The sequence below is a fragment of the Pundamilia nyererei genome, unplaced genomic scaffold, assembly GCF_000239375.1.
Source record: "Pundamilia nyererei isolate P.nyererei 1_Seehausen unplaced genomic scaffold, PunNye1.0 scaffold00183, whole genome shotgun sequence".
NCBI lineage: Eukaryota > Metazoa > Chordata > Actinopteri > Cichliformes > Cichlidae > Pundamilia > Pundamilia nyererei.
Genome location: NW_005187584.1, coordinates 673,302 through 679,219, shown reverse-complemented (window position 1 = coordinate 679,219; position 5,918 = coordinate 673,302). Strand labels below are relative to the sequence as shown.

General features: G+C 45.3%; 1 protein-coding gene across 1 annotated transcript in view; it reads right to left on the bottom strand.

The window, feature by feature from the left end:
- ctxn1 (cortexin 1) overlaps positions 1-5,281 on the bottom strand; it is a 15,082-nt gene extending 9,801 nt beyond the window's left edge. Inside the window, exon 1 of the mRNA XM_005746792.1 lies at positions 5,103-5,281. The gene's annotated coding sequence lies outside the window, so the exon portion shown is untranslated. The remainder of the gene's footprint in view (positions 1-5,102) is intronic.
- Positions 5,282-5,918: the final 637 nt, after the last annotated feature.

Here is a 5,918-nt window from a genome sequence, read left to right as displayed (position 1 = left end):
TCGCCCTGCTCTATTCAGTACTGTGGTCAATGCTAGGTGATGTTGTTTCGGAGCTAGAGGAGACCATGCTCATAGAAGAGGTTCGTACCCGGCAGAGTTCTTGGACGGGTTGCCATTACAGTTAACTAATCAAGAAGCTGTATTATTTGTGATACAATCCAATTATAAATGCTGCAACAGAGACAAACGCCAAAAAACACAATCGAGAGCTGAAGTTCAGTGATGTGAATTAGCTGAAGTGATGGTGGGCAGCAGCTAGCACCTACAGCCACCTTCACACACACTTATTACTCAAAGGTCCAATTCCTGCTAACTTACAATCCATCCAACCATCCATTGTCTTAACTGCTTATCCTACTCGGGGACATGTTGGGGCTGCAGCCTGTTGCTGTTGTCATCAGGCAAAACACAAGTTTAACAAAACATGCTCCATAGAAAAGTGAGGAAAGGAAAATCATCTATAGAGACCGAGACAGTCTATTCAATTTGATTTATCCAGCGCCACAACAGTCGCCTCAAGGTGCTTTATACTGCAAGGTCGACCTTACAATAATACATAGAGTAATACATAGAGAGAAAAACCCAACAATCATATGACCCCCTATGAGCAGCACTTTGGCGACAGTGGGAAGGAAAAACTCCCTTTTAACAGGAAGAAACCTCCGTCAGAACCAGGCTTAGGGAGGGGCGGGGCCATCTGCTGTGATTGGTTGGGGTGAGAGAAGGAAGACAGGATAAAGACATGCTGTGGAAGAGAGACAGAGGTTAATGAGAGGTATGATTCAGCAGAGAGGGCTGTAGTGAGTGACGGAGGCGACTGAAGTCTAATGAGCTACACTGTAAATGTTTTTTATTTTTTCTATATATGGGATTAACTACAAAATAAAGAAATTCTAGGCCGTGCAAGGCCTTATAAGTTACTTTGTAACACGGGACATACTGTACAGATGGTTGATGTACAATATATGTATAAACACCTTTAATGCATGAGGAAAACACCTTAAAAGTGAACACTTAGTAAATGCCACCGTTTTCAACTAGTTTCTGAAAGCTGGACATATATACACACCACTTTCCAGATTAGTGGGGATAAGCAGCTCTCCTTGTATTTTATGGACTGTTTCACTGGAGTTAATTCAATTTAAATATTAAAACGCAGCTCAAGAAATGTCAAATATCAGTCCTACAGGGAAGGAATAAAACAATAGGAAAATCATGAGATTTATTAGCTTAAAAATATATTCCCAACTTTCCGGTGTGTTTTTGTGTGCTAATAGAAAGCGTTACACAGACAGAGTTGAAATATTTGGCCATGATTTCAGAGCATAAAAGACCTTTGATTGGATATTAAGAGCATTGCATGGTGTGTTCAGTGTTTTATTGCCCTCCTCCACTGCTAAATAAGGTTACTGTAAAATAAATGTCATAGAAAATATTAGCAGCTATAAAAGTATTACTAAAAAACCCCCAGAAAGATTAAATGCACACACTCACAGAGTGAATTTTATTGGACCAAAGTCGTAACTCTCTAAACTATAAATGTCATTCGTTCCTATTTATGAGACCTTTGGGGGTCGACTCAAAGCAAAGAGACTCCTGAGAACACGTCTACCTCACCGATGCAGGTGTGCTGACAGGACGCTCCTGTTCACCACCGCAGCTCTAATCAGGTCGAACCCATCCGTCCCACCAGTCAGTGTGAATAAATGTCAGCCCAATCATATCTGCCTAGATCCTATGTTTAATTCACAAATCACAGACATGAAATATTCACACAATGATGAGGATGAAAGGAGACCAGTTCACAAGTTTGAGCAGATCAGCAGTGGGTGGACAAAGGCTCGTGAGTGGGCTTCTTAAAACATTTTTTTATTAATTTAGAGAACGGATAAGAGGATGAGAGAAGTCGAAGAACATACAGCAGCTCACCTTGAAAGACCTCAGAGAGAGAGCTGGTGGTGAAGTGAGGAGTGGTCAACAAATGATGAGGAAAAAAAAGCAGGAAGGTGGCAGCGCGAATATCTGTGACTCAAGTCTGCAAGTTCACACAGAGCAGAGGTGTGTAGGGGGGGGGGGGGCATCTGCAGGTAAGAAATCTGAAGGAGGTGAAAGAAGGGAGAAGCAAACAGATGAGATGGAAGGTGTGCGAGTGCATGTGAGGAGCAGTATGGAGATGTCAGCACTCTTAAAGCCAGAAGGCAGCACTTTCCTCCCATCACAGCCATTCTGTCAAGCCCACTGGGACAGAACAGAACCTGTGCCAGCCAGTCAGCCGGCCCAGGGTGACGGCCATATATTTTACATGCCCTGCCCACACGACACTTGCTCAGATCCAAGGTGGAAAAGGGCTGAGAGTCAGCATAAAGAAGGAAAAAAGGCAAAAGCTTTCTCCCGGACAGTAAAAGGAAATGACCCTGAAAGTCAGAGTCCGGATGTAAAACAATGCTTTTCAGTCAACGAGGGAATAAAAACTAGCGGCCCCCACCCAACGCCGTGAGAGTAGAATATCAGGGTGAAATGTTCAGCAAACTGGTCTGCCTTTAAAGAATGAGAGGAGTTTTAACTAGTGAGCAAAGTGCTGATTCAAACTGTGAAGCTGAAATAACTTTGCCCAGCAGGGTGCACACGGCTCTGCTCCCCAGAGACAAAAGAAGCCCCGAGCCGGAGTCCTCAGCACAGAAGAAGAGTCGAAGCAAAACCTCGGACATCTGCTGAAGTGACGCTACGCTGTCCTGATCTGACTACCGAGCTAACAGGGAGCTGGGTGTGGGGTCTTAAGCCTCCCAAATACCTGGGGCAGAAGAAAGGACAGCTTCTGTGCACAGCGTGCATCATGAGCCATCGGCAGAGTCACTCCAGTAAGTGAACTGGTCTCCCTTTCTCTTCCCAGAGGAGTTAACAGAATCGTGTGGGGGAGTTTCTGTCAGTGCTTCGAGCTGAAGCAGAGCAAATAAATCCCAGAGTCAGATACAGAAGGCTGATAAGTTATGGGCTTGATGAATATTTGATGGCTGATCTTCAGCGAGGAATCGAAGCCAGCCACGTCACTCTTACTTGTTAACGTTGAAGACCTACAGCGACTTTGCTGCATCTCCTCTGACACACAAGTCATTTCTACCTTCCTGCTGCAGAAGGGATGTTTATGCTCACTGGGCTGTGGTGCTACATGAGGTACATGCTTAGTGTAACATACAGGTGATTCAGGTTCACGCGAAGAAGTCGTTTCAGGAGTGAAATTAAAACCATGCAGCAAAGACACGCGAGCGACTTTGTCTCCTTATTCGGCCGATTTTAAACGAGGGCCAAACAACGTAATAAAGCAGCCACCCTGGTGAGCAACAGAGAGTAAATGATGCCAAAGCTAATGACAGTGACACAGTGAGACATAACGTGCTCCATGCTGTCGATCCTGACAGGCGAGGAAGACGGGCTTAAACCCACCTGGGTTCCCTCTTTTCTTTCCATCTCTCGATGTCATTACTCGATGACTGTGGCACTCAGCGTTACTACGCTGTGTTTTTATCTGAACTGGTAAGCTGAGAGTAGCCACAGACCATTACTTCACATTAATTTCTTCCTTTTTCTGTAAATTCCTCTTCATCCAAACTGAACGCTGTGTACAAACTCAACTCTTCCAGGTAAAAATCTTACGGTTTGCCTGCATATTTAGTCTGTATACAGGAGGAGAAAGCAATCCATGGCTCTCGATTGTCATGTTTGCCTTGCATGAAGGTGCCTTGGCTCGTCAATGTGCAAGCAAAACCACAGAAGAAGTCTAAAAGCTGCAGTGCAGCGAGATACCAATGGAGTATTTAAGAAAAACAAAACGTTTTTATGAAATATGTAACTATGCATTACAGCACGATGTCTGTCTGTACTTTAGACAGATGAAGCTGTACTTTGCCTCACTGATATGCAGCCGCCAGCACAGTGTAGACACCGGAGCGAGTCTTTTTATTGGTTCTATTTTAAGCCAAGACAATTAAATAGCTCTCTTTTTGGGGTATCACTTACATTTTAATCTGAAAGCTCCAACTGGTCTCCAAAGCACTGAACCTCTCTGCTCAGCAATCACCATCAGATACCCAAACTTGGATTCCTGATTACAGTTAGCGAGGCACGGTAAATTATTCAGCAGTTGTCACTGTAACAGGAGACAATATGGATGGAAGAAGCCAAGGAGGCTGTGGAGCATCCAATGGCTGACACAGATTTATACTTTGATAAGTTAACGATACGGTGCAGGACAGGCCAAAACCCAAACTGCACGATAGCTGCACAGAGCCGATCACAGTGTGCAGATGGATTTCAAATATACGAGCAAATTCAATTCACGATGAAACCAACGTCTATTTTTATTCTGACCAACGTTGAAATGACTCCAGTTCTGCCATTTGTGTAGGACGTATGCACCTGTGCCATCTTATTGTCCTACCTGATGCCCTGCAGGGCACTCAGAGAGCAGCAACAACAGCCCATTTCAGCAGGATAATTCAGTTCCTGAAGGTGGCCTGCACAGGGCTATGAGCAGAGAATTAATTCTGTCTTTCAAGAGTAATTTCATGGTACAGCGGGCCATAGCATGTTTTTTTTTCAAGCATATCCAGGTGAGCAGGTCACGTGGTTACTGATCTAAGGTTACCTTCTTAAAACGGCAGAAACTACGCTGCCTTGATAAACATTTTTACAACATTTCCAACAGATGAAACAATCAGACGATGATGGGAACGATGCAGCAGCGTCTGTGTTTTCAGTTTGGGTCGTCCGACCCTTCGATCTTCACCCCCATTTATTCCCAAACCTACAGGAGCATTTGCTGCTGCTCTCTGGCAGAAACACTGATCAGCTAATAGTGCTTTGGCAGGCTGGGGCTGAGCTCCAGGAGGACAGAGCAGAGAAAGTTTTGCCACAAATGGCAAACGGATCGTCTGCGGACTTTTGAACTTGGAGCGACACGACGACACACGGCAGTCTTACGAAGGCGCCCCGCTGAACACTTGAGCTGTGATTACTTAAATGATCGCTGCCTGCCTGCTGTTTTTCAGTCGCAGTCATTACAGAGCTGCGTGCCCGCAGATCTCTGCCCGTCATACGACACCAACCTGATTCAGGTGCGCAGTACGTGCGTCCGCTGCATCCAGACAGCTGCAGCTACAAACTTTAGGATGTGCTCGGCTCTCCTCCTCCTCCTGCGCCTCCGCTTGTTCCTCCTTCTTCTGCTGCTGCTGCTGCTGAGAGTCGCTTTGCTCCGAGACACGACTGAAGGCAGGCAGCGACTCTTAAAGCTCCCCACCCACTCCGGCCTCCCGCAGGGCGAGCAGCCAATCACAAATGTGGTCTCGGCACAATAATACAAAGACGATTCATACGCGAGACAACTTTGTCGTAAAGAAAGACTTGAATGTGTCACGAGGAGAACATGAGAGCAAAGACCTGATGGTTCAAACACAGCTTAGACCGACGCGGGTGTGAAGGTCATTCTTTGTATGGACACTGATAAATATCAGTAATAAGTCGGTGTTTGTGTGCGCCTGTCAAATCACAAACCTCTCTGCTGCTTCCGCTAAAGGACCAATAGAAATGCTCAGCTGAGTATGGAAGTTATCAAGTGCCAAACTTTGTTTAAACTACTTGACTGAGATCGAAAGCAAAAATCAATTTATAGCCACATGAGTCCTTTATTTTTTAATTTCATGCTCCAGTACAAAAGTGATTCAGGCTCTTTCTGGTACCTTAAAGTCATCGGCAGCGTCCGGGGAGGATGAACACACAGCACAGTCAGTGCAGTTCACTAAAGACTCGGGATTCCTCCCACAGGAAGACAAATCACGCCTCACTTTTGTTTCCTGAAGCATTTTAACAGCACGATTCAGCCACGATGGTTTCATTTCATTCGGTCACACTAATCCTTCCTCAGG